Source organism: Cygnus olor, chromosome Z (assembly GCF_009769625.2).
Source record: "Cygnus olor isolate bCygOlo1 chromosome Z, bCygOlo1.pri.v2, whole genome shotgun sequence".
In the NCBI taxonomy this organism is placed as follows: domain Eukaryota; kingdom Metazoa; phylum Chordata; class Aves; order Anseriformes; family Anatidae; genus Cygnus; species Cygnus olor.
Genome location: NC_049198.1, coordinates 51,008,957 through 51,035,150, shown reverse-complemented (window position 1 = coordinate 51,035,150; position 26,194 = coordinate 51,008,957). Strand labels below are relative to the sequence as shown.

Here is a 26,194-nt window from a genome sequence, read left to right as displayed (position 1 = left end):
TACCACTGAAGTGTCTGGTCCTCAGGTTAATGATGTGATCAGTAACCTCAGAAGGAACAGCTTGCATCGCATAGTTACATGCATGGCTCCTCTTATTACAAAGCACATGCGCTACTTAGCTGACAATATTCTGCACGAGTGCAGGCTCTTTCAAGTATCTCCAAATGTATTTCAAACAGCAGTAACAACATCACAACTATAGAAGGGGGAACATCATAGCATCGTCGTGACAACTGTGACGGTCTCTGGGTACAAATAGGCAATGTGTCTAGGGAAAGACTGCATCCTTTCTTAGATTGAGTGATAAATTTGGAAAAAATACGCGCTTTCGCACACACAAGTTGCTTCTCAGGTGTGAAGCTTTGCTCTTCAAAGTTGAGAACCAGCTGGGAATATTCTCCTCATTCCACAAATGAGAGACTGCAGCATCTGAGTATTTGACACAAGTTTTTAAAAATGTCTTGCAGTCTTTATTCATGTCTAATTTTTTAACCTTCCTACTTCCAGTGAGACACTTTTCCTGATGACACTGCTCTGAAATGCCCTTTCTGCTACGTCCAGCCCACCGCCAGGTCCACATCTCCCCGGCATCAGCCTTTTAGGCAAACCACCTGCCTTTAATCTTCTGTAGCAGTCACTGCTCTCTCCAGCCTACCCGCATTTGACCACCCTTTTTAGAAGCACCTTTCTGCTTTGCTCACATTTTCCCGGAGCCGAGGCGAAGGGAAATAAATGCACGTGGATATCTCGCACCTTCCCCGCTCGGGTTGCCGAGAAGTTTAAAGCAACCACGGGCAGCGCCGCGCAGCTGGACGGACAGACGGCTTATTACCGGCATATTGCTGCCGCCCCTGCGGGCGCTGTGTCCCCCACCGGGACACCGCAGCGACACCGGGGGACACCTCCATGGGCTCCCCTGCGTGCGGGGCCGCGGCCGGGCTCTGGCACAGGGGGCCGGGGGTGCGGTGCCCCCCTTTTCCCAGCTTTTCCACGCTCCCCGCCACCGTCCAGCCGCAGCCCCCCCGCAGCCCTCCCCGCCTCCCCAGCGGCCGCAGCATCTCGGCGGGGATCTGGCTCCCTTCCCGGCTGCAGTGCCCTCCCCTGCCGCACCTCCCTTCCCCCGCGGCACCTCCGGACCTGGCGCGCAGGATGCCCGCTCCGGCACCTTGCCGCCAGCTCCGCTCAGACCTCCGCCTCTTCTTCTTCCTCCTCCTCCTCCTCCTCCTCTTCCTCACCTGCCCCCCGGGGAGCCTGTGGAGCAGCCTCGCCCCCCAGCCGCGGGCTCTGGGCGCAGGGAGCGGGGCGGCACCCTGCTCCCTGCGCCAGGGAGGGAGGCGATGCTGAATCATCGGCCGGGATGCCTCCCGGGCACCGCTCCGCAGGTGGCCCCGGGCAGGGCCGGGACAGCCGGCACGGGATGCTGCAACCCGATACGGCGCGGGGACGGCTCCTTTCGGGGCTTTTTGGGCAAAAACCGCAACCCCGCGCTCCGCACCGGCGAGGGAGCGCGCTGCCCTGCGCGCCCTGGCTGCGGCAAGGGCCGGCGGGCTCTGGCTCTGGCTCTGCAGATACATGCATGAATTGAAGGCATGCTTGTCGATGGGGTATTCCCCGCCCCTGCCTCAAAGCAAGGTGGAAATCCCGTCCGGCAGCTGCAGTACGGGGCCTTTTGCATTTCTGTAGTGCCACGCTAGCACTGGCATGCCGTGCCTAACCGTGGGTTATGGCCCAGTCTGAGGAGATGAGTGCCTTGGAAAACAGCCAGCAACTGGTTAACAGAAAGGGAGACCTAGAGGAAAACAAGGAGCATGGGCCTGTAGGTAACAAAATTTTACTATGGTAGCCCATTAGTGGCCAGTATGGAACGATAAGGAAGAAAATTACTTGCCTGTTAGGTCCTTATGCAAAGACGTGTTTCTGATTATTATGTGGCTTGGATCCCCTCGTGTTACAGGAAAAAGTGGTGTGATTCTAGTCTAATGAAGCTAATGTGTGACTGGGATTTGGACTCTTGCCATGTGTAAGTGACAGGTTGAAACACACAGGCTTACAAAACTGTAATTTCATTTTGTGGAGTGTTTCTGTAAAGAACTGGGCGTTATTTTTGCTAAGTTCCATTCCCGAAAGACTCAAGAAGAAACACAAAGCATTAACCTCCAGCCTGAAATAAGAATGAACAAGCTGTATCTGTTTCTCCAGTTTTACAGGTCCTAAAAGGAGGTAGATCATGTATTACCACACTGTAGAGGACCTCTATCTCTGGCCAGCCACTAAGATGTGAATGAAGCATAAGTAGATACACAACCATAACTGACAATATCCTGCGCTCAACTGACCTCTTAGTCATGCTGAGAGCACACCCAAATCTGCTGAAGGTTTCAGAAATTTGGCCTGGCAATTCATTCTCATGGAAACCACTGGATTTCAAACATCCAACTGCTTTAAATGAAGTGTGTGTAATCCACAATAAGCATTCTCTAAGAATTATCTCTGTTCTTGCAGCTACAGGGACACTAGGGAAGTAACTACCTTCACAGGTAGTGCTATTTGCAGGTCTTCTGGATCACAGCTTAAGAAAGGATGCTCAGAGGACCACATAGCTGTGCAGGACAAATAATCTCCCCCCAGACCATTACTTTCCTCTAAGACCATGTCAGTTCTTCAGAAAGACACAAGCAGCAATATGTGGCATCAAATGCTCCATCATGTGTTCGATTGCACTCCCTTTTTTCCCCATACATTGAGAAATTAAAAGCACTGTAACCAAGAAGCTAAAAAGAAAAAAAGTGCATGTTCATTAATAAGAGATTGATGAGGCAGATAAAAGGATCTCTTTTTATTGATTGCAGGCACTTTCTCCAAATTAAATAAGTGCACTATTTAAAGATGGAGGGGTGACCCAAAGCAAGTGGGCTAGCCCAATAAGGAGCATCACTGCCAGCAGTCATGGTGTGGGAAGAGCTGGCTATCACACTTGGTGCAAAAGATCCATTTATTTCTCCTTTCAGTGCTTCACCAATCTTCCCTCCTTAATCCATCTCCCTTGGACTGATGCCAGCACTTTCTCCCTTTGAGTCCTTCCAAAACCTTTTACTAAAACCTCCATCTCTCAACTCAAATGGCATAAGGAGAAAACTTAATTTTGCTTCTCTACCGGTCCTGTCACTGGAACTGCAAATGTAAAAATGGGACAGGCTATTGTTCGCACACATGCAGAACTCATTTTTCACCTGGCAGAAAGCAAGCATGATACATGTGATATTGCTGTTTGCATGTCTTTCCCCATTCCCACCACCTTTTGCACCTTTATTATTTTTTTAATGTTTTAGTCATTTGCAGACATATGTAACTGAGAAGAGATGCCAAGCCCATAAGAAACTGAGTGAAAACAAGAGCACTACAAATACAGAACCCATAAGCATATATTCAGTCTTAGACGTGAGGGTAAATACATCAATGTCAGCAGAATAATTAGTGCTCTTAATTCATCTGATATAAGAGGCCTGCTGTGGGTAGACCTCCTGCCCTCAGTCAACAGAGGAGACAGGGACATGAAGAGGCCATATCCAAACCATCTTCACACCTTCAGGCCAAAACAAATGTGCTGGAATTATTCCAGTGCCCACGTAGGTGTGTCAGAAATGTTTCTTGGAAACGTCTGGAGCATGGAATACAAACTTCAGTGCTTTTGAAAAGTTGTTTTTGGAGAGCGATCATGTTGCCTTTGTGGCAGAACTTCCTATATTGACACCACACATGAACATTTACACCAGGCATTTACACCAGGAACTTTTTTTTCCTGTAAGTATAATAACTGTGGCTTACAAAAACAGTGATTTGAAAAAAACCAACAGAACTACAATGGGCTTTTCAAGGGGATGTTTATACTTTAAATAGCTGCAGCCAGTAATTGAAACTGAAAACTGCCATAAAACAGGCTGTTATTTCAGGGGAACCAAAAGGTTTTCTGAGTCTTTTCATCTTCACGTGAAATTTGAGACACTGAGTTTCTTTCATCCTAATCAGAAGCAGAGCTTGTGGCACTGAGGCACAGAGATCGAGCATCAAATCACAAATGTCAGATGTTTTCATCAACGGCACTGACTCATTTGCCCAGCCTCTGCTCAGTTGCAAAAACTAGGATGAGAAGTCTCCTAGTCTCACAGTCTGGCAGAGACAGCATTACAACTGCAGGGATCAGGCTTGCTCATTAACTCCCACCCACCTCAGTACCTGAGTGGTCAAATGCATTTGTTGGCCTTTATCTGAGCAACCGTATTCAGAGACAGAGCAAATTCCTTCTGGGTGTTGGCTGGACAGTGGCAATACTGCTATGTTGTACAGACACAGCTTTTCGCAGGCCAGCCCACAGCCTACGTTCCTTTGCCACAGCAATGAATGTTTTCACATCCGCAGTCCCCCTGCTTCTAAGGGAGTCACTGGACAGAGAAAATTTGAGCAAAGGTCCCGAAAGCCCTGAGTCAAGGAATTATCCCACCACCATTGATCCCTGGTTAATGAAGTACTTAAACGTGCATGGAGTTAAACAAGTGGTGAAATGCCTTCCTGATTAGAGATGGGTTAGATCATATATCTAAGTGCCTTTTTGAATCGAAGCCTAATTCAGGAACTGAAAAGGTATTTTGGAGCATAGTGCCATGGTTTCATGATAAACACGGTTTAGCAGTGAAATCATCATTTTTCATGCCTCTTTCTTTGTTTTGCTACCCCTTTTCTGTCACCTGTGCTAATTCAGTAGCACTGTTCATGTGGCCAGGATCTCAGCTGGATCATAAAACTGATTTTTGACATAAAAACAGTTACTTTAAGAAACACAACCGTAGATTGGAAGATACGGGGTTTGACCAGGCTCCAGAGGACAGAAATTCCTTGATCAGGTCTTCTCACCAAAGACTGCATAGTCAAACCATGACCTAAGTCCCTTTCTGAGCCAAGGCTTAACACAGGCAGAAGTTCTTAGATCTTAACAAGATACCCATTATTCAGAAAAATCTTGGTTCTACTTGTTACACCTTTCAGTTTTTCATAAAGACAGAATTATTTTTTTTCTTGCATATATTCCCAGCTGCTGCTGTTTAAAGCTTTAATGCATCAAACTTCACTTCACTTTAAGTGTTGTTTTCAACATTTCAGCTACATATGGACTTTTTTATAGAGTAAATCACCAGCTTATATTTAATAGTTTCACTACTAGGAAAACAAAAAGAAAGAAGTCAAGGACATGCAGCCAGAATACTGCATGGAAGGATTTTTGTATCATTAAATAAATAGATGTTAATGATAACCCACTGACATATTACTGGCTTAGATTTGTAAAGCATGTTTTACAATATAGTTACACATTCATAATCTGTAAGCTTCACAATTTTGCCTGCAGAAAATGTTATACTGGTTTGCTTAGCAGCCTTCTGCAAATACCTTCAAATAATGAATCTAATCTGCCTTATCCTAATAAAGAACCACATTCAGTTACACTTCTTGGTTCGGCTCTGGTCATTTTGATATGTAGTCTGATTATGTTCAAGATAAGGTAGTAGAACTGAGACGTATGCTGTTTAAAATATAAAAGCAACTCAGCATTTATAACTGCAAAAATTCCAACAATAATAAAAATGACAGCTCTCATCATGCCTCAGAATCCTAGCATCATCAAGACCATTTAATATTTAATATTCTTTCATAGTGCATTCAGAAAGCCATAGAAAGCATGAATCACTCCTTTGGCATTGGCTGGAAAATGTTGTCAATTTCCAGCAAATAATTAAGAAGAATTCAAATAAGTATGACAAAGGAGATTTTATGTCTAGTCATAAGTTTTTGGTAGGCTAATCAAATATGTTTTTATTACACAGCTGTTTTGAATGCAAACCCCAGCCTGAATTTTAAGATGCTTCCTTGTCTCATCTTTCTCACTCTTGCACCCAGGCACTCTTTGTGTTATGTATGGTATGGCACAAAAGCAAACCTCCCACCATTTAGAAATAAAAAAAAAAAAAAAAATGAAGTGGTATAAGGAAGTTACTCTTATACATAGGGCTTTAATGTTCCTGCATCAGGTTTGGTCTTGTCTGGTCAGGACAAAACTGCTCCAAATAATATAATATAATATATCAATTTATATAATCATTTCACTGATGCCATTTAAAGCCACAGAGCAGACTTTGTGCTGCTCCAGACACTGAGTAGACCCTTACACCAGGGTAAAACAGGTTCATCAAAACTTGCTTGTCTTTAACACACTGACATGCACAGCACAGGGCAATGGGGGCCACTGCTGCTGAGCGGTGCAAGAGCAGTGGTGAAATTTTGGAAACACCCCCTTCCACAAGGCATTGGACAATTGAGGAATGGAGCATTGGAGGCAATGACAGAGCAAAAAACCTGTTTTCAAAGCTCACAGTAGTGCAGAGAAGGGCATATCAGTAGAGCCTTTGCTACAGAGACCAGTTGTTTCTAATCCCCACTACTAACAAGGAAAGCACGCATGGGGGTGTTTGCCTGCTCGTGCATACAGATATATCAGAACAAGTTCACAGCAAACAGCATTTCATTTGAGGGATTCCTTGTTCCTGCGGCATTTCGTGCATTCAAACTGCTGTCTACCAGGGATGCCTTCTATGCCCCTGTGTTTCACCACAGAATCTGTGGAGTGGCAAAAGGACTACGTGAAGTGGGTGGAGGGGTCAGACTCTTGTTTTCCTTCTTGGGGGTGCCTGAGGAAGAAATGCATTTACTCTGAAAGAGTAGTAGAAAGGGCGGGCCAGGCTAGCAGGACAGGGATCACCCTGTGTTCTATGTTCCCAGCCAAGCTCATCCAAATTAATTCTCAGAGAAAAGGTCAACTAAAGAGACCTGTGCTCATCTACACCACGGCAGCCGTGCTGTTCCTGTGGTGGGAGAAGTGGCTACGATGGTGGGGAGTGGCAATGAGCACCTACAGGCTGTAAGGAGGAAACAACATTGCTTTGGGGCTTTGCTGGGTTAGAGTGATGGTTTCCTGAAGACTGGTGAACCCCTTGGTCTACCAAATGTTTTCGCCCTGTTTGCTCCTGTCTGCTGTTGAGACCATTCTGCAGAGGCCAGCACTGAAATGGCTGCAGGTCTCAGCCCTCCTCCGCCACAAGACCCCAGGCTGCTCCTCTTACCAAGGGGTTTTCCAGGCACTAAGGTACAGAGGGAAGCCACTGTGGCAAAACTGGCAACTGTCAGGCCAACTAGCAGCCTGAAAAATGAGTGGCAAATGCTTAGGTGCAGACACACAATGCCTTTTGGCCTTTAACTTCCGATGTGAACAGGAGCCTACGTGCCCAGGAGCCTACGTGCCCTAGTAGTGCTCAGTGTGAGTGCTCATCTCCTTCCCCTCTCCAGCCCGCAGGGAGAAAGAGGTCCCTGGTGACTTTAGCTCGTGTACACATGCCCAAGGTGAACTCCGTTCCTAAATCCCTTTCTTATCAGGCCTGCAGTCTGAAGCCAGACACTATAAAACTCTAGCACTTCTTCAGACATCGACTGCTGCAAAGATGGGGCCAAATTTCTTGCCAGTGTGGGCAAGATTTCAGCCCGCTCAGCCAAAGCAGTAGTAAGATTGAGTGCTTGCTCTCACTTGAGCATTGCAGCCTTCCTGTTGCTCAAAAATTCCCTGCATACTGCTTAACCGCTGCTTAACTCCAATTAAATTAAAAGCTGCCAAGGGGCAACAAATCCTCTTTGTGTTCCTAATTTCACACAAAACCCTGTGTCCTTCCTACTGGGTTTTTGATGTATTTTAACAGCTTTGTTCTTGCTAGAGGAGAAAACAAGGATGTGACCAAAATAAATCAGATGCTAAAGACACAAGCTACATGGGGCAGAGCTCTTCTCCAGGCCGGGGCTCTCCAGGACTCCCCAGGGCTGACAGACATACTCATGGGCGTCATGTTGTTTCTATTTATTCCAGGAGCATGAAGCTCAGCTAAAGAAGGAAAAGGCATGGTGTCTTGAATTTTGAACTTCCTACACCTCAAAGAGTAAAGACGGTGATCCTGCCTCACTCATCAATTGAAATGATTCTCTGGAGGCCTTGTTAATAACATCTGAAAAATACATGAAATTTTCTATACTGTATTTCTTTCCTTATTTAGGAATCAGTTCATGGGTTCATCAGGAAAGCAATCCCGCTCAGCTGCACAGAAAACACTCTTTGGAGCTGTCTTGAATGACACAATATGACTGAGATTTAAGCAAGAGCACTGGAAAACAAAAGAGGTTAAAATTTGGGCCTGCACTGCTGAATATATGCTAGTAATACTACGCAATGTATGTGTGAGTAGACAATACACTTCCCCTCCTGCACTAGCCAGCTTAAGAAGTGCCAGTATCATCCCAACAGTGTCTATTAGGGTTAGACATGGACTAATTAAAAGCCTATGCAGCTGAGGTCTAGTCAGCATTAATAATGAGCTGTAGCTGTTTCCACCACCTTCCACCCTCCACCTCTTTCAAAAAAATAAAAATAAAATCTCTGTGCACGTATGTAGTTACAGGAAACATAATGCATTATTAACGTGGCTGCAGCTGCTAGAAAGTTCAGGTTTACTGCCTACCATTGTAGAGGTAAGTTGTAGCTACTGGCAACAGTCAGCTCACTGGTGCATTAGGTAATGAGAGAGTTTCCAAGAGTGCCAACAAAAGTAGCTGAATAATACCGGGTATGTGGAAAATCACAGAAGCAGGGCAGGATGAGGGGTCTGAAACTATCACTGGTGCAGGCAGCTGTGGCAACCTGTAGGAGTTATTCCGGGAAGAATTAACTTGTGACTGTAAGGTTTTGTATTTTCTTTGATCCACGAATGTGATTATGTTCAAATGCAGTTACGCAAGTCAGAAGTCTCTAGAGGACAGGCAGAGAGGAAACAGGTATAGACAGCAGCACAAGACAAAGGACCCCAAGTGAAGGTCTTTATCAAGCCCTTTTCCCACAGAAACAACACAGTGTTCACACTGAACTGCAGAAATCCTCACACACATCCTATGATTTCAAGGAATATCAGACGAGTCAGGCCAGAAGTGCTCATTTCCTGGCATACTGAACAATGATCTATCATTGCAGACATGTATCTGTCAAGCTGATATCTGCACACACACGCTCACAAAACGCCTTTCAGATTTCATTTTCTAGTTATCCTGAACAACATACTATGCTGCATACAAATATAGATACCAAGCCAGAACCCCTGACACAAAGGCTAAGAAACAGCAGAACAATACGGTGTGACTTGAACAAGTAATAAAGTTACGGATTAGATGCATGGATTAAAGCCACAGAAATTAATTCAAACCAGCTTCCCTATCAGGATGCCTTTGTGTAGACGCAAACCCAGACACTTTTAGGTGTTTTTTTCTTTCTTTTTTTTCTTTTTTTTTTTTTTTTCCTCTCCTCAACAGGTTCCTTTCCTGTACAAATTTCTAACTCCTTGATACCGTGTCTAAAATCTTAAAATTGTGAAAAGCAGCAAGGAGCTGTCCGAAAGCTGAAGAATCTGGAGCTTTTCCCACATAGTGTGGGAACACGTGTCACACAGGAATTGACAGGGATACACCAAAACGATGTAAGTAGACTTCCTTCCTCATAGGCCAGAGGGAAAGACCTTGGTCTGGAGCAAGAACTAAGGGGTTTGCATGAAATCTGGAACATGTAACATTAAAACTTTGCTGTCCCAGATCACTTGTAGTAACTGAACAGGTCAGGGACAAGAAGAGCTGCAGAAGAGTGCTGCCGCAGCATCTGCCATTCAGGTCATGGCCCCTGACTTCACCCCACTGACTGTGAGCTCTCAGTTGTAGTTTCCTGCTGGCAAGAAGCTGCTGTTTCTTCTTCCTACCAATTGTGCATGATGAGAATGACCTTCTCTGTTTTAAGTGGTAACATTTAACTACAGCCTCTTCAGCTGCCCACTGCCATTGACAAATTCCCTACTGCAAACAGGGTTTTAATGTGGGAAACTGTACTCAGATGACACACAGAAATCTTTTGGTAATTATTTCGGATAATCCTATTAAGAAAGAAAAGCTTTCAATTACTAAAGAAAAAAAAAAAAAAGGACAACTTTAAGAGAAGGAAACCACCAATGAAAATTAAAGAGCCAACCCCTTCCATCATCTTTTCTTATGAAACGTAAGAAAAATTGCATTACGTGAAATCAAAGAATTTTTAGCATTTTAAGACTCTTCATAAAAAATTAGAAAAAAGTTATTTTAAATGCCTATGAATTCGAAAGGCACCACTCTGCTTTCATCCATGCATCTTACTTATACTTTACTAGTCCACATTTCAACTTGTATATTTTCCAAGTAAAAGAGACAGACGCTTACAGAACGTGCATAATTTCACAAGGATTTTCTCTATGCTTGAAATATATGCTGCAAGAGGGGATCAAATTTATGATCCCCAAATTTGCTGTTATTTTAATGCTACAGTAACACCACAGCAGTAAAGTTAACTCTTTCACGTTCCCATCAGAAATTCAGCTAGTGTTTAAAATGACAGTGGCTTGATTTATTGAGCAATAAGAAGAATTATTCCTCTATGGCCATAAGCCAAACAAGTAATCTTTTAATAAGGCATGTGCAGTCACTGCATTTCTTTTATGAGAAGAAAAAAGTACGGTTCCAAAAAAATGTGCTTAGGCATCTAAAATGGGCCTAACTTGGCACATAGGCACACCTTTTCATGTGGTCTTATGCACCTCAGTTCCCTTTTCCCACCTGCACCTGCCCATCAGTGAAGGCTCTCCTTCATTTCTTAACCTAGATGGCGCTGGATGAGCCAGAACTGTTCTTTAGACCTTTTTACCATGGTGGGCTTCACCCAATATGTAAATAGCAGCTTTTGGGTTTACTTTAAAATCAACAGATGTGGCTACCCCTTTTCTTCCCCCTTGGGTGGAGTTTCCTTTTCTCCTAAGAGCACAATTTCAATGCCAGCACTGCAGGCTGTCTTAGGGCAACTTATTTCCAAGTTACTGAAAGAAATGTCCAGCTTTGCAGAAAAAAAGATGAAACATTTTCTACCCTAAAGAGATGAACCACTGAAGCTTTTTTCCTAAAGCTTGTGGATTGTAGAAAGACATGTTGAACATTTAGAACATTTATTCAGTGATGATTGAATGTTCCCCCTCTCCTTTTTTTTTTTTTTTTTGGGGGGGGGGGGTGGGGTGGATGGTTGGGGAGGTAGTTTTTCCTTTAAGTGATGTGTTGACGACTGTGGGATAGGCATGACTGGAGACAAATTCCACCACCCCATCTGGGTCATCTCCAACAGCCTGGTTGTCTGCACAGCACCTCTCTCAGCAAATGAGCATGGAACAACCTTTGTTCAGTGTTCGGACTAATCCTAGTAGGAAATATTTTTAGTTTTGAGGCAGCAGAAATCTCTCTGGGCATTCTCTGCGGTGTCCACACATGGTGCTCTGGGTTCATGGGCTGTTCCCTCAGGGGCCAAGTGCCAGTATGGGATTCCCAGCCTGCAATCCTCTTTTATAACGGTCCTAAAGGATGTGTTCAGGGTTGCTCAAGAAAACTTTCCTTTGGTCAGTGTCTTGCTCATATGCCCTTACTGGACCGTCTGTCTTTCTTGAGCATCCCAGAATGTGTCCTTGTGAATGTGGTCTCTGAAACACTTCTGCAACTGCAGATGTATTAACTCCCTCAAGTAAATGATTTAGAAAAAAGGAAGCAGAGTTGCATGTCTGTTAGAAGCTCTGGGAAACACCAAGGGAATGTTTGATGTCTGGCCATCAGCACTACATTGTGTTCACCCTGAGTGGGAGTGTGAAAACACAGGAGAGAGATGCAGATTTGTGGGACCTCTCTCCTTCATTTATTTAGCAAATACAAGTAACTGTGTGCCTCCTTTACAGCCTCCCACCTAGCAAAAACACAGGGAAGTATTTTCATTGGTGCTGAAAAATGTGAGAATATCTGTTAAAAACTGCAGTCATCTCAGTAACACATGGCTGCTGTCGGTAATTAATGCACGAGTTAAAAAGCTCCAGCAGCTAACTCTGAGCCTCTGTCCTCTCTTGTACAGCTGCCTTTCTAGATGAGATCAAACACCTCATTTTATGAATCGATCCCTTTCCCCTTCCCCAGATTCCTTTTCAAACATCTACATTTTCTCATAGTAACATTATGCACCATGTCTGAAATCGACACAATCATGGAAATTCCCAGAGGAACCTGGAGCACGGCTCATGTTGCTCTCACTGCACAGGAAATGCAACCGTTCTTACTCATCCTTCCTCTATAATGAAGAGTCAGATTCATTGTCTTGCTCTGCTGAGGAGGAAATTGCTGCATAATCTCCTTCCACAGCTAGACAATCCCCTCTTTCCAAAGCAGGCTAAGCATGCAAATTCTCTGGACATATTTGATGAATTTCTAATCACAGTAAATGAAACAACAGGGCAAAGGTAAACATCAGTGACAGAAGCCTTGTGCTGGCTCTCTCCTGAAGACATATTTTCCCTGTATTTACACCCACATATTAATTGTGTCTACTCTGAGACAAATAAACCATAATCAGATCAAACTGTGGCCAATCCTGAGGTCTGTTAGACACCTTGAAAAGACTAACACACACCTCCTGCTCAGCATTTCACATGGGCCAAAGAGACCCCCAAAGCCTTTCAGTTTATGATCATACAATGCTATAATAAGGGAGTGCCTTCTGCTGATCAGGATGTCCCTCTCCATCTCTTGAGCTCTGTGAGGGACCTCTGCAGGCTGCCAGAAGCAGGCCAAATCACACCTCTCCAGCCTGCCAGGAAGTTTTATTGGCCTCTGTGGTCAGAGTCTACCGTGTGGGAAATAGACACTTTAAAAATATATGTATTTCCTCATCTGGAAAAAGAAGTGAAAAAATAAAATCTTATCAGCTGCTGAGAAACACCTATTTTCTCGGGCCCTCTTCAGGTCAAGAGAAAAGATTTGATAGTTGCACGGGAACACGTATTCTCTCACTGCACTAACAAAACCAAAAGCTTCTTATGCAAGGTCTAGTAAGCCTCTTACTTCAGCATATAAGTCAATCATTAATCACAAGAAGGCAAGGAAGACATTTGCTGGGTAATAAAGCAATTCCACAGCTTTCCTTGAAGACTGTTTCTGCATTTTCCTCTCTATTTTTCAGCCTTGCCCACAGTTAGAGACAGCAATCAGTAAAGCACTGTCACATTCTGGTGCTCTGTGTTCCCACATCAATCATGTTGAACACTATTCAAGGTGTCAGAGATGGCATGCAACTCCAGCCTCAACATTTGATTGCGTGGCTTGCTGCTGTAGCTGTTTCTAGTCCATGTAGACAAGGAATGAGATGAAGAGGCACACCGAGAGAAGATTATGCTCCAGTTATTGGCTTAGGGTTTAATCGTCCATTGTCCCTGTCTGCCCTGTCTCTGTAGAGTAGGACAGCCCCCTTCCAAAGTCACCGGCCTCTGGGTGGCCTCATGATGAGGAACCTGATCTGTGGCACAGCGAGGTGGTGGCTGCTATGGGAGAGCAAGAGGGAGCTGGAGACAGTGACCAAACAAGATTACAGAAGAGACAAGACGCCCCGCAGATCTAACGAGGGGGGAAATATGAGTCAGAAAGGCTGAGTTACCTCTCACAGTCACAGCTTAGGAGGAAACTCACTTAGCAGAGGCATCAGATGAGTCTCAGAGGCACCAACTGCTGCCTGCTGCCTGAGACAGGTCTCTGGGCTTGGCGGGTCAGGGAGATGAAGCACAGCAGCACAAATGCCTCACACATGATCAGCTTCACGAGCTGGCAGATGGGACTCTAATACGAGAGCCACTGATATTTCAGTCTCAACAAGAAGGAATCAGTGTTCTCTGATTTCTCCCTTACTTCCCCCTGCTTTTGTCTCTACAGATGGAAAAGGTTTAGTCTTCTTCATTCATCACTCTGACTGAACACAATACACTGTTCTGCTTATATGTCTCAGGAAAAGCCAAAAACAAGGCCGACATGTCCTTGGTCTGTCTTGTTATATGTAGAGTGATTGACTGCCCCTGTAAGAAAGGTGGTATGATGTGCAGAGACCATGCTGAAAATCAACCCAAATACCCGCTTTCTGCAGAGCTACTGAAGGCCAAGACAGGAGCCATAACTAGGGCTGAGGAAGAAATAAGCCAGAAATAACCCAGGTCAGAAAAATATGTAGAACTCCTGAAAGACTTACTGGACCCCTACTTGTGAGCATTTCTTATAAATGCTGTAATAGCCATTGTCACACTGATGACTTCCTGCAGTACCAGAAGGGGAGACACCAAAGATACAGCACCATTTAAGAAATGGACAGTGATAGCTGGTTGAGACAAAGATTCAGCAGAAATGCTAGTTCATGCATACATGGTTCTCTTTGCTGAGATGAGCCTTTCCTGCACCCAGCCACCCCTGTAGCATGGGTATACAGCAGAAGCACTTGAGAGCAGCAAATCTGAACAAAAGTGACAACCCATTCTCTGCTTGCCTCCTGTTCTAGGAAGTTAGCTGATCCCTGTTTTTTCTTAAATATTTTTTTAAGAATCATTTTCTCCTTAAAGAAGTTTCAAAATTTTCAGTAATCCTGCGTCAGTTTTTCAACAGTAGCTGATGTGTTTCAACAACAGCTACTTGATTCACACCTTCTTTTAAATATTTGGGGATAATATTTTTGGCTCACTCTTTTTTTTTTTTTTCCATCCAGAGAAGATTTCTCCATCCAGTATTTCATCCATGCTGCTTTATGGCTATTGTGAATGACAGTCTCATATTTTACAAGGTATTTATAGACGAAAAGAGCTATTCCTCAGGATAAAATCGATCCTGAGGATCCTGTTCCTAAGGAACAGATTTCTACCTCATTCAGAGGAAACCATTCTTCCCCTGCACCCCTGAGTGGTGATCTGCTAACGCTGCCCATGTGTGCAAAAAAAATCATTTGCACATTTCAATTGAAAAGCTCCATTTGCTCAGCCTGCCTTATAGCTGTGTTCTCTTGCTGGGGCGAATATTAGGTCTCTGATGCATGCATATTATCCAGTGAACATATAATTGCAAATATAATCCACATCCAATTATCTGGAGTTTTACTGCATATTTTCTATACATAACTCAAACAGTAAGTACAACAACACATTAACTCGCCAGATGTCCATTTGGCTGAAAGAATTAGTAAAGTGCTGACATTTAGCTGATGTCCTCTAAAGTGTAATTCACCCGCAGCACTGCTGCCAACAAGAGAGGTCACTTACACACTTGGTGTACAATGCATAAGTCATGGGATAGACAGCACGGATCACAGAATCACAGAATGGCCGAGGTTGGAAGGGACCTCTGGAGAGCCTCTGGTCCAATCCCCCTGCCAAGCAGGATCACCCAGAGCACGTTGCACAGGACCGTGTCCAGGTGGGTTTTGAGTATCTCCAGAGGAGGAGACTTCACAACTTTTCTGGGCAACCTGTTCCAGTGCTCTGTCACCCTCACAGTAAAGAAATATTTTCTGATTTTCAGATGGGACTTCCTGTGCTTCAGTTTGTGCCCAGTGCCTCTTGTTCTGTTGTTGGGCGCCACTGAAAAGAGCCTGTCCCCATCCTCTTGATACCCTCCCTTCAGATCTTCTGTATTTGACAGAAACATGCAACTGGAACAGGTTAAGGTAAACAGTCCCCAAGACATGAGTCATTTCCTCTGCCCTGCCCTCCAAGAGAGGCAACTTTCACCTTGTGCACAGCCCTAATGTGCTGTCCGAACACAGGTAGAGAGGATTTCAGACTCCTGTTACCTCCCACAAAGTTTGGGATTGGTCCGTCATTCTCAGGGATCACAGCTACATTTGCTTGAATACTTAAAGAATTGAGTACCAAAGAAATTACAGAATCCATATTCACAGCATTCCTTCCCTGGACCTTTCTTATCTTTTCCTTCCCTCCAAAGTGACAAATACCTAAAGGAGTTACAAGCATCTATTCTGTATATGTAACTTGCCTATGGTCAGAGACAGCAACCGATTCAAAGCTCATCGCACCAGAAAAATGAAATACTAGTTCTGCCTCAAGACAGACAGACATACATTTGAATGAGCTACATTGCTGCTGTAAGCACTTGTTCATACTTCCTGCAAAATTAGTGTTTAAGATTCCTCTGACATCTTGCAGACTCTGAGACAACTGTTATCCTACTGTCTGTCAAGCAGTAGTTGCCATTGTGGCAACTAATGGATTTTGCATAGATCATTAAAACATTCAGGAACTTTGCATAGCCTGCAGCTTGTTTTAATCCAAAGATTTCCCACTGGGAAGTGGAGGGAAAGAGTAGTTCTAGGGAAATAATAAAAGTCGTACTAATGGTATACAGAGTATAGTACAAGGTTAGATTCCAGTCCTGTTTCCCAATATCTCCTGTGGAGTCAGTGGAAATATTCTGTGTTCATATTGCTTTAAATAAAATTAAATTAAATATTAAGGAATTCAAACAAACAAAAAAAAAATCAATGCTAGTTTTGGACTTTCTTGGAATGGAAAAGCAGGGGGGATGGCATTTAATCAGGCTAATGTACCAGACATTTAAACCTACTCTTCTCTCAGAACAATAACTAAACTGTTCAACTAATGCCCCAGGGCACTGGACGCCAGCACTTAAAAGGATATGACAGAATTTCAGCTACAGCTGAAAGAACATCCCCAGTTTCTATATATTAAAACACAAACATTTCAAACAGACAAAAGCATCACATGTGGTTAGCTCACTTCCAATTTGAGAAGACTACAAAAAATCTTCCTACAACTGACAGTCTGTGCCACAATTGCAAGCAAAAGATTTACTGAGTAGGTTTCTATGAGGTAGGTAGCTGTGGCCTCTGCCACAGCCAGAATAACCAGCTAGGTATCTGCCTGCAAAAGAGACAGTAGTGAAAAAATTCCCCGGAGTATAGCTTATCTTTTCCTTTGAAAAATCAGCCATTGTTGTAATACTCCCTAGCAAACCTGCTGACATTTTGGAAAGCTCTAGGGAGAATCTCTAAATACCTGTCAGACACTTGATTGCATTATTACGAATCGTGTTTCAGATCATCGTGAATATTACCAGAAAAATATCAGTAATAGAGTTCAGTTTTCCACTTTCCAAATCTCAGAAAAATAATGACTTCATTACCTTCTGAAGGGTTATTACCACCCCATGTATAAATGCTAAACTTTAAGATAAGCTCAACAGTGCGCAATCTTTGTAAAAGCTTTAGGCTGCAGAGATTTGTCTAGTCAAATCCTTCCTGACTCGACATCAGTGCTGAACATTTGTAGCTCTGAAGCAAGGAGCTTTTCTGTGCTGAATAAACAAAACAGAAACAAATGAACAAACAAAAAGCCAGATGCTCAGGGCTGGAAAAACAGTTGTGTCCTCTGCTGGTTTGGGGCTGGAGAGTACTGAGCGTGGCCCCATCTTTCTGTTCAAGATCAGTAAAAAGGATTCAGTGCATGGACCGTGTCGGTCAACTCAGGAGGCCTGTGGTGTGATGCCAGCTGCTCTTTGCCCCACGAGGACACCATGGTGGGGAAAGAGACAGGGCAGCCTGAAGGAGACAGGGCTGTGCCCTTCATTAAAAATAATTTATACCAGTGTTTTTTCGGGTCCCAGTGTCTAAATTGTGGGAAGGCTGTGTCTTAGCCCATCCAGATGGCAGTTTTATGGCACGAATATGACTGTTTGCTGAATTTTCTCTGATATGGTATAAAGTCACCCAGGAGTGTTTGGGCATTGCAACATCTGTTGGGATAATGAAGGAGGACTGTTTATTAGAGTGAAGAGAGCTGAGCTGGTAGGATAGCACCCATATTGCTGCCTGGGAAGGGTCTCGGTGCACTCAATCCTTCGTAATGTGCCCAGGTGGCTTTGAAAGCAGCAGCTGGTGAGAGGCAGAATGATGCAAGGAAGCACGTCAATGATGGAGTAGGCAAACACTGCTCCAGCACTCCAGTGCACTTAGCACCCTCAGCCTCCCTTCACTTAGCACCCTAGGCTTTGCCTTTACGATCATCCATCATAAATTAGAAATGCCCCATGCTATTTCAGCTTGCAACAGGGTTGATGCAGCTTGGAAATGGGAGGGCCATGGAAAGTTTCATCTCTTGTAACAAGCAGATCCCTACAGAAGGGAATACTTGGACTTATTTTGCCAATAGATCTCAGACAGCTAGATGCTGTGACTAATATAATTACTAATAACACCTATGAGCTCTGTATATTCGTAATAGTTGAAATGACTAGAATGAAGGGTGGGCAGTCAGGACAGGAAATCTAAAGAAATGTAAGCACCTTTATATATATATATATACATATAGATACACACATATATATATATTCACCAAAAGAACCTGTTGACATGCATCAGACATAATTCGTAAAGGACAATTCCTCCGGGGCACAGCTTTTTGAAAAATAAAACAAAAGAAAATAAAAAAACAACCCTGGGTGTTTTGTGCCTTGCCATGCATTTCCACACTACTGCAGGTGTAACTCCAAATTACTGACTAGCTAACTACTTCTAAATATTTAGGAGGATGTACACCTAGTGGGAAGTTGGCTGTAAAAAGCTGCTCTCTAATTGCTGTAGTGAGTACAGTGATTCATTCTCATCGCTGTACAGGGGGAGAATCTCAAGAACAGCAGAAACCATTAGGAACCTGCGGGAACATTTTGATAATGAAAGTCACAGGAGATACAACTTTCCCACTTTGCATCCAATTAGGAGAGGTTACCAAAAGGCAATTTAGAAGAGATGTGGACATGAAAGATGGGATGGTAATTTCTTCCCAAGGGTTTAGCTTGGCTCCCACTGCACTGCTAGAATACGTTAGAATAGAAACATGAAGGAAATTCACTGCTTTTTATTTACCTGGTAGGAATTGCTATAGTGCAAGTTGAGTCTCTGCTGTAACATACCACTGTGTGGGGAAGTTAATGAGGGGATACAGTGATAGCTTTTCAAAGCCATACAGCTACAAAAAGATCACATTTATGTATATGGTGCTCTGCCTATGGCTTTTGAAATATAACTTCTGACATGCAGTTTGCATTTTTTTAAGATGTAAAAAGTAACTTATCAAGGAATTATTTTTAAGAGAGCAGAACTTACTCAAAGCCACAAACCTTACAAGTTAGTTTGAAGATAACAGAGTATTTTTTGTTGATCCTTTATGTACTGCTGTGTAATCTTCCGATTTCATCATCTAGAAACGAATCCAACTGAATGCTGAGGCACTTCCAGTTATTAAACTGGATGGGATTCCATGGGTTCCTGCTGTGGAATCAACAGAGCCTAGGAGGCAAGGCAAATAACTCTGAGGGGTATCTTCCCTTCCCTTACTGCTCTGTAAGAAAGTTTGCTCCTTCTCCTCAGACAATGGCATCTGCCTTTTGTGGTTTACTAGAACTGACTGAACTGGAAGCTCAGCGTGAAAGCAAAGCATCAGACCCTGTCTCTTGACTTGCTTGTGTTTCATCCATTTCTGCTTTATCACAGATTCTTCCACTGCCAGACCACTAACTTGAAACAACATTTCATGGAGCAGGGCCCTGCAATGCCATAGAGTGTCTCTGTTTACAGCCGATGCAGCCTAAGATCTCCCCTGGGAGAATGTGGAATAGAAAGCCCAGAACACACCATCCAAGAAAATCAGGTGCTTCTCTGCCAAAGGAAGCCCAGTAAAACCTCCAGGCATGCTGAGCAATTCAGCTTTGAAAACCCACATCCCTTCAGAACTACCCTTTTCCTTGTGACTTTCCCACCAACAGTGATGCAGAGGACCCTGTATTGCTAGTCTCACCTGGGGTGCCTGAGGGCGAAGTCTCTCAAGGGGTAGGCAGGTATTGTTGGAAAATACGTGGAAGATAAAGAGATTAACAGAATCTGTGGACTTCAGGGGTAAGTTGGTAATTGCCTGTTGCATTAATCTTAATCTGTACTCATGCAGCACACATACATCTTTGGGCACCTGTTTTTGCCACAGTGACAGCACCACGGAATTCTTCCGGTGGAAGACACAGCCACCAAAAGACCAAGGTTATACCACCAACAGGTCCCTGTGCTCAAGCTTGCATCTTCCATGTCAGCATAGGTTGGGCTAGCAAAACAGAAAGATGCTGATTTGGGTCTCTGTTGGGTACATAATACATGTAACTTCAGCACATGGTGGGGAGAAGAAACCAAAAAAAGGCATAAACTGTCAGGAAAGGTTTTGATGTGATTAGAGCCCCTGGAAAGCCCTCAGTGACACCAGGCCTTATCAGCAAATCCTTGAAGCCAAAGTCCCATATCCAAATTTACAGGGTCTCAGAAAGTGAGGTTCTGATGTGCTCGGGGATTCTGAAAAATGTTAGGAATAGAGCCCATATTCTCCTCTCCCTGAGATTCAGCTGAAGGAGCATTTATGATCTGCCTTTTGGCCAGCTACCCTGTAGTGAAGGTGTCTCCCACTCCACCAGTGAAGAGACATTCAGTTTTTAGCTTATCTTTAGCAGTTTTTGAAGTACATTCATTAGAGTTTTCTTGGGAAAAGAAGGTGCAAGGCCTTCCAGGGTCACAGTTACCCTACGGAGTAGATACCACCATCAAAATCAATGAGTCTCTGTGCCACAGAGGCAATCCTACCCCAGGCTGCCACTGATGTTTAAAAATAATATCTTTTTGACATCCTGAACTGCAGAGAATTAGACTTTTTTTTTTTCTTTTTTCTCCCACAGAGATACATGTTCCAGGAGGTTTACATTTGGATTTGAGTTGCAATCTTAGAAACACAGTTTTGAGAAAACATTTAACCCTTCTGACCCCTTCTGCTGAACGATGGGAAGAGTTTCTGTGAGAACCTTGGAGAGGGGAAGATCCACACTATGTTAAAGGCAAAGGGAGGTGGGTCTGTGAAATTTGTTCAGGAACTATTCAAGCAAAAGAAAAGTCTCCAGGCTCTTTTACAACATGTATGCTAGTGGAGTAGCCTGTCACATGGTTGATGGTGCTTTTTGTGGTATAATCCATGACATCAGGAAAGCAGTCTGAAATAAACAGATCCAAAACTTTGCCTTCATCCTTATACACATATACTTTTAAAACCTATATATGTGTGTATCTTTATACATAAAACACTATTGCTTCATCATACAGAAATGCTGAGGCAAGTGCTAGCCTTATAGATTTATACCTATACAGATTACTAAAGCCGATGTCCTAAAACCCCTTCCACTCTGTAACTCTATTAAAGCTTTATAAACTGTTCTGCTGATTCCTTTGTGACTGTTACATCAGCTTCTTCCAATGTTAATATTGCTCATTGCCTTTTATCTCTGTGACCTCTTTGGCGGAAAACAAAACAAAACAAAACGAAACAAAACAAACCACCAACAACCAAACTACCCAAAATCCCCACACCTCAGCACAGAAGAAAATTGACTTTCTAGTAGTGGTGTTATTTCAGAAGTTTGACGTGTGCAGTCTTCCCTGTGGAGCTGCCTAACCCAGCTCAGGTCCCCCGTGCCAACAGAAGACCAAGGCTAGGGAACCAAGAGCATAACTACATAGAACCCTGCAAGATTAAATGTTTTGGAAGCTGTCATTTAATGTCACACCAGCCTTAGACCAGAGTCACATGAAGGCTGAAAGCTGTGTCTCTGGGAAATATTATCTATTCACATGAGTTTGCCCTATCTGCAAAATTTAAACACAGGAAACAGGATTTGTCATGCCAGATCAAATCATAAGGGTGCTGAAATTACCACTGTGCTGTCCATTGTGATTAGAGTCCACTGTGGAGAAAGAAACTGGAAAATAATGCATGCTCTACCATGTTTTAACAGGGATCTCTGCTCTGTAAGTATCATTCCACTAACCAGGAGACTTAAATAAATTTTATATTACACAAGAACTAGAGAACTAGTCATCTGACCTCTCCCTTATTCACCCACTGTATCCTTACAACAGTGTAAAGTATTTTCTCCGCACCTGATTATTCAGGGAAATAAAAACATTGAAATAATAAAGCAAAATGCATGATGTGATATAGCACTTTCCTGTGACCCACTGTCCCACCAACTCATCAGGTATATGGTTTTCCTGGAGAAGCAGCCTCTGAGCCCATGAAATGGGTGAGTAACGTGCCCACAGTTGAGGATGTCAGACTAACTTCTTACAAGAGCAAGGAGTCAGTCAGGAGTCTGACTTCAACCTGAATAATTGCCTCCACCATCTGAATTCCTTCAGCTTTTTCGATTGGTTACAGTCTTTTCCTCTTCCCATCCTCTTCCCAAGTGACTCTGCCCTGTTACTGGACTCTCCTAAAACAGTTCTGCTGTTTCACTCGAATGAAGCCAAACAAACCAGAAGAAACTAATTTAGTGCAGAAACTCTGCATATACTTTTCTCTGGTATCCTGTAAGGTATCACGAAGTCACGTTATATCTTAAAAGAACTGCAGTTCACACAGACCTCAGAAAGTAGGAAAGTCTTGAGAGAGGAGTTTCACTGTTTACTTAAGTTAGAGGTTTGGATAAGGATCCTGAAGACAGAAGAAACAGCCACATAAAGCCTGTATCATCAGGATCCAAAGCTTTTCTTTTTGTCTTCTAAAAGCGACAATTCATGTTTGTATGGTTCTTGGACAAAACGCATGTTTTTTGAAGGCAAACTATGTCAGGTACAAGATAAACTAGTATGGGGGAGGAAGACTGGGTCCAATTTAGCAGATGAAGGAAAGCAGAAACTAGCAGAAATTTAACTTGCCTCTTAAGATTTTAGGACACAGGTGATTTACTGGCCAGGCTTCTTGCCTTGCAGATGCAAAATATTCCTGTTAAAAATACTCTATAAACTGATGACCCTAACACCATGTCAGAGAAAGTTTTACTGTTCATCACAGAACATTTTTACAAATCAGCTCAGTATTTTACATGATAAAATGTGACAGGCAAAAAGGCTATGTGCTGTGTGCTGTATCTGCTTTCCATTTAATATGCAGGTTGGAATTTTGCTATTGTACTATGAGAACATGAAATGCTAAGAAGGTATCTTACTATGCCAGGCCTGGAGCTTGCAAATTATTAATTCCAGAGAGAAGAGATGAGCAGTCCTAACTGACATATTTCTTCTTCAGTTTACATATATATATATATTTATATATATATAAATTTCTGCATAGGTTTAAAAGGCAAGCATGAAAGTTTGAGTGAAAATAAGGTTAAATTAACCTATGGGACAGATGACCAACATTTGGTCATCTAAAGAAACTTTCTCTGTACTCTTCTGAAAAAGCCTACCTCCCATTTTCCATTAATACTCATGTCCCCCAGAAGGGCACCACATCATATGGCACAAAACAGAGAATATGCTCCAAGCAGATCCATCTTTACAGTTGTTGGCTCACCATTTTGCACAAGCGGGCAATCTGAATTGAGAATGCCAGAGTAATACAATCCGTTCTGGAGCAGGCACTACACAAGGTGCCCTGTCTCTTCCCGAGGATGTGTCTCCACAGACTTTATGGGAAGCAGCCCTTATTGGGGCAACACAAACAAGGGCATGGAGGTAATGCTGCAAGATGCAACTAAGCAAATACTTCTCTCCCTGATGGCTAGCCAGAAATACACTCTTTTATACTCATTTTAACCCTCCAAGCATGGGTTTCTAAAGTGTTACTGATCTTAGAAACTGTACACTAAGGGGTTGCGTCATGATGGTCTATACACCTGTACCATGCTGTAGATCATTCCCATGCCAACAGGGGATGTGACCAGCATAGACACCCTGCGGCCAGCCTCTTCTCTTCCCCCCAACTCCCTCGATATATTCCTGTAGCATACCTCCATCAGCAGAATACCTCCATCAGGAGGCTGTGTGCTGTGCTGATGATTTTAGCCCTGGAAGACTCACTGCTTTTACATTTTCAGGTATGTTCAAGTTTACAAACAAGAATGCAGCTTTTGGGACCACTTTTCTAAATAACAGGACTGCCATATGTATGCTATTTTTGCTTGTTAGTAAAAGACCAAAATTCCTTTAACAACAAGACCCAGAAGAGCAAAAAGACCTCCACGTTTTTCTTCTCTAGTCTTGAATACAGTTGAATGAGCCTATAAAACCAAGGCACTAGGGTGAAGTATCAGATTTACTTTTTCCAGAGCAAAAGAAAGTTACGGGATCATAAGAGACTTGTTTCAGAGCTTTGCAGCCCTGAAAGCAAGGGGATAAAAATGTCTTCCATCCTCAAATTGTTCTGATATGCTTAAGAATGACCTCCACAGCCCTTGGTAGTGACAGCACACAGGGCTCTAATCGTTGTTGGTTTGTTCACTTCATTAAGCAGGGAAAACACACAGAGAACTCCACAGTCAAGGAAAATGAAAGTTTTGACTTAGATTTCAATATTACGCAGTGTAAAATAAACTGAACAATCCTGGGGGTGGGGTGGAGGGAAGTTGGGAAGCATTTTTACCTGTTAAGGGGCATTGTTATCATCGCCAGTCTCACAAAGCCTCACATTATGAAATAGGACACAAAAGCACAAATTTTCTCCACTACCCTTGGATTATTTACTCGACCACTCATCAGCCTGTTGTGTGTCTTCCTCTTCTCCTTTACTTCAGCATGGAGACTCACACTCTCAAAACATTTGGAGTACATGTGCACATAAAAGGGTAAAGGGACCTTCCTTTCTGGGAAGTCAGTTGTGGAGTGTCCTGCAGAGATGGGATGTTTTGAAAATTTTTGCTCTGCATATCTGTCACTGAAACTCCCAGAAAGGAAAGCCTGACACATGCCTGTTCACTGGTGAAAGCTCAGGGGAGAGAGCCTACTTAATCAATCTGCTGTTCTCGGGTCCTTCCCAGCGTCTGGCCAACAGTGACAGTGCTGGCATGTTCTCTGAAACATCTGCTATTGTCTGAGAAGTGGAAGGAAACAGTTTATTTTATCTCCTGTAGCTGTTACAAGATTGACAGTGACAAGTGTGAAATGGACATGTCCCACTGAAATTCAGAAAAGAAAAGCCCTAAGCAACTTTCGAATGAGTACATGGACTCAATTCCCTCATTGCTCTGTAGTGTGAGTAGACATCCACATCTGTTAGCAATAAACATCAGCTCCCTCCTGCTTTGTAGTATTTTTGCTACACCAGATAGACAGCAATGTCCAATGCTGCTCTCTCTCCCCCATTACTTATTTTAGTGACTTGGATGCTATTACTCCCGATTTACATAAATTCAACTGAGAACAAAACAGAAAGAAATAACTGTTTGAAATTGATCCAGGACTTACTTCTGCCTTCCCTGCTGCTATACTTTGGAGGAAAAACGCGACCAAAAGCATTTACAGTTCTCACCTTGCTGGCAGAAAGCTTTTTGATCTTTTTAAATAACCTATCAGATTTCTAAAATTCCTTCAAGACACGCTTAAAACACCTATCGGTCTAATAGCTGAGAAGAAAATCTACAAAAAATAACCCTTCTGTGTCTCATATAAAATATGAAAAACGTTCAGAATGCTGTGTCAGGGGACTTGGCTTTGACCATTCCTCTTTTGCAGCTACAGTAGCTATGAGATGAAAGTTAAGGGCATCTTTGTATAGACCACTATAGAGCACACACTGTATTTTATAGGAACACTGGAGCTGTCAGGGTAAATGACAACACTGGTCTATTTTACCTGATATCACATTTCTGGCAGCTAGCAATATATAATGCCATAGAAGAAGGTAACACCCTACCTCCTGCAACACCACTGACTTTTATTGTATGAAGTGTCCTCCTAGACTGCACAAAGCCAGGTTGAGCAGGTGGTGGGTCTGGGTCTAGATAAAAGATGAAAGGCTCTGCCTGATGGCTTTCAAGGGTGAAAGTGCATAGCACAATGGCTGGAAAGCATGCTTCCCTGGGAAACATCACTACAGAGGAAGAAAAGAGTCACCTTCATCACTCATGACTTGGAAGCTCCCAGTGTGCTGCCAAGATGAACAGAGAAACAACCTTCCATCTCTTTCCCAAGAGTCCTCTGTCCCAGCTAAGCTAAGATGCACAAGGAGATGCCCTTGCCTTCCTCATTCTGTTCCCAAGGGTAGCCTGGTACAGTGGAAGGACCCTGAAGAGCTCTAATATGCACCAGCTGGCACAGGGT

General features: G+C 43.3%; 1 protein-coding gene across 4 annotated transcripts in view; it reads right to left on the bottom strand.

Moving 5' to 3' along the window:
- Nucleotides 1-26,194, bottom strand: part of NRG1 (neuregulin 1) — a 183,112-nt gene that overhangs the window by 108,906 nt on the left and 48,012 nt on the right. For 3 of the 4 annotated variants that reach the window (XM_040541538.1, XM_040541540.1, XM_040541541.1), the window contains exon 1: nt 1,496-1,510. The exons of the other annotated variant lie outside the window; for it this stretch is intronic. The gene's annotated coding sequence lies outside the window, so the exon portion shown is untranslated. Of the gene's footprint in view, nt 1-1,495; nt 1,511-26,194 lie in introns of those variants that run through there. 4 annotated transcript variants of the gene reach the window in all.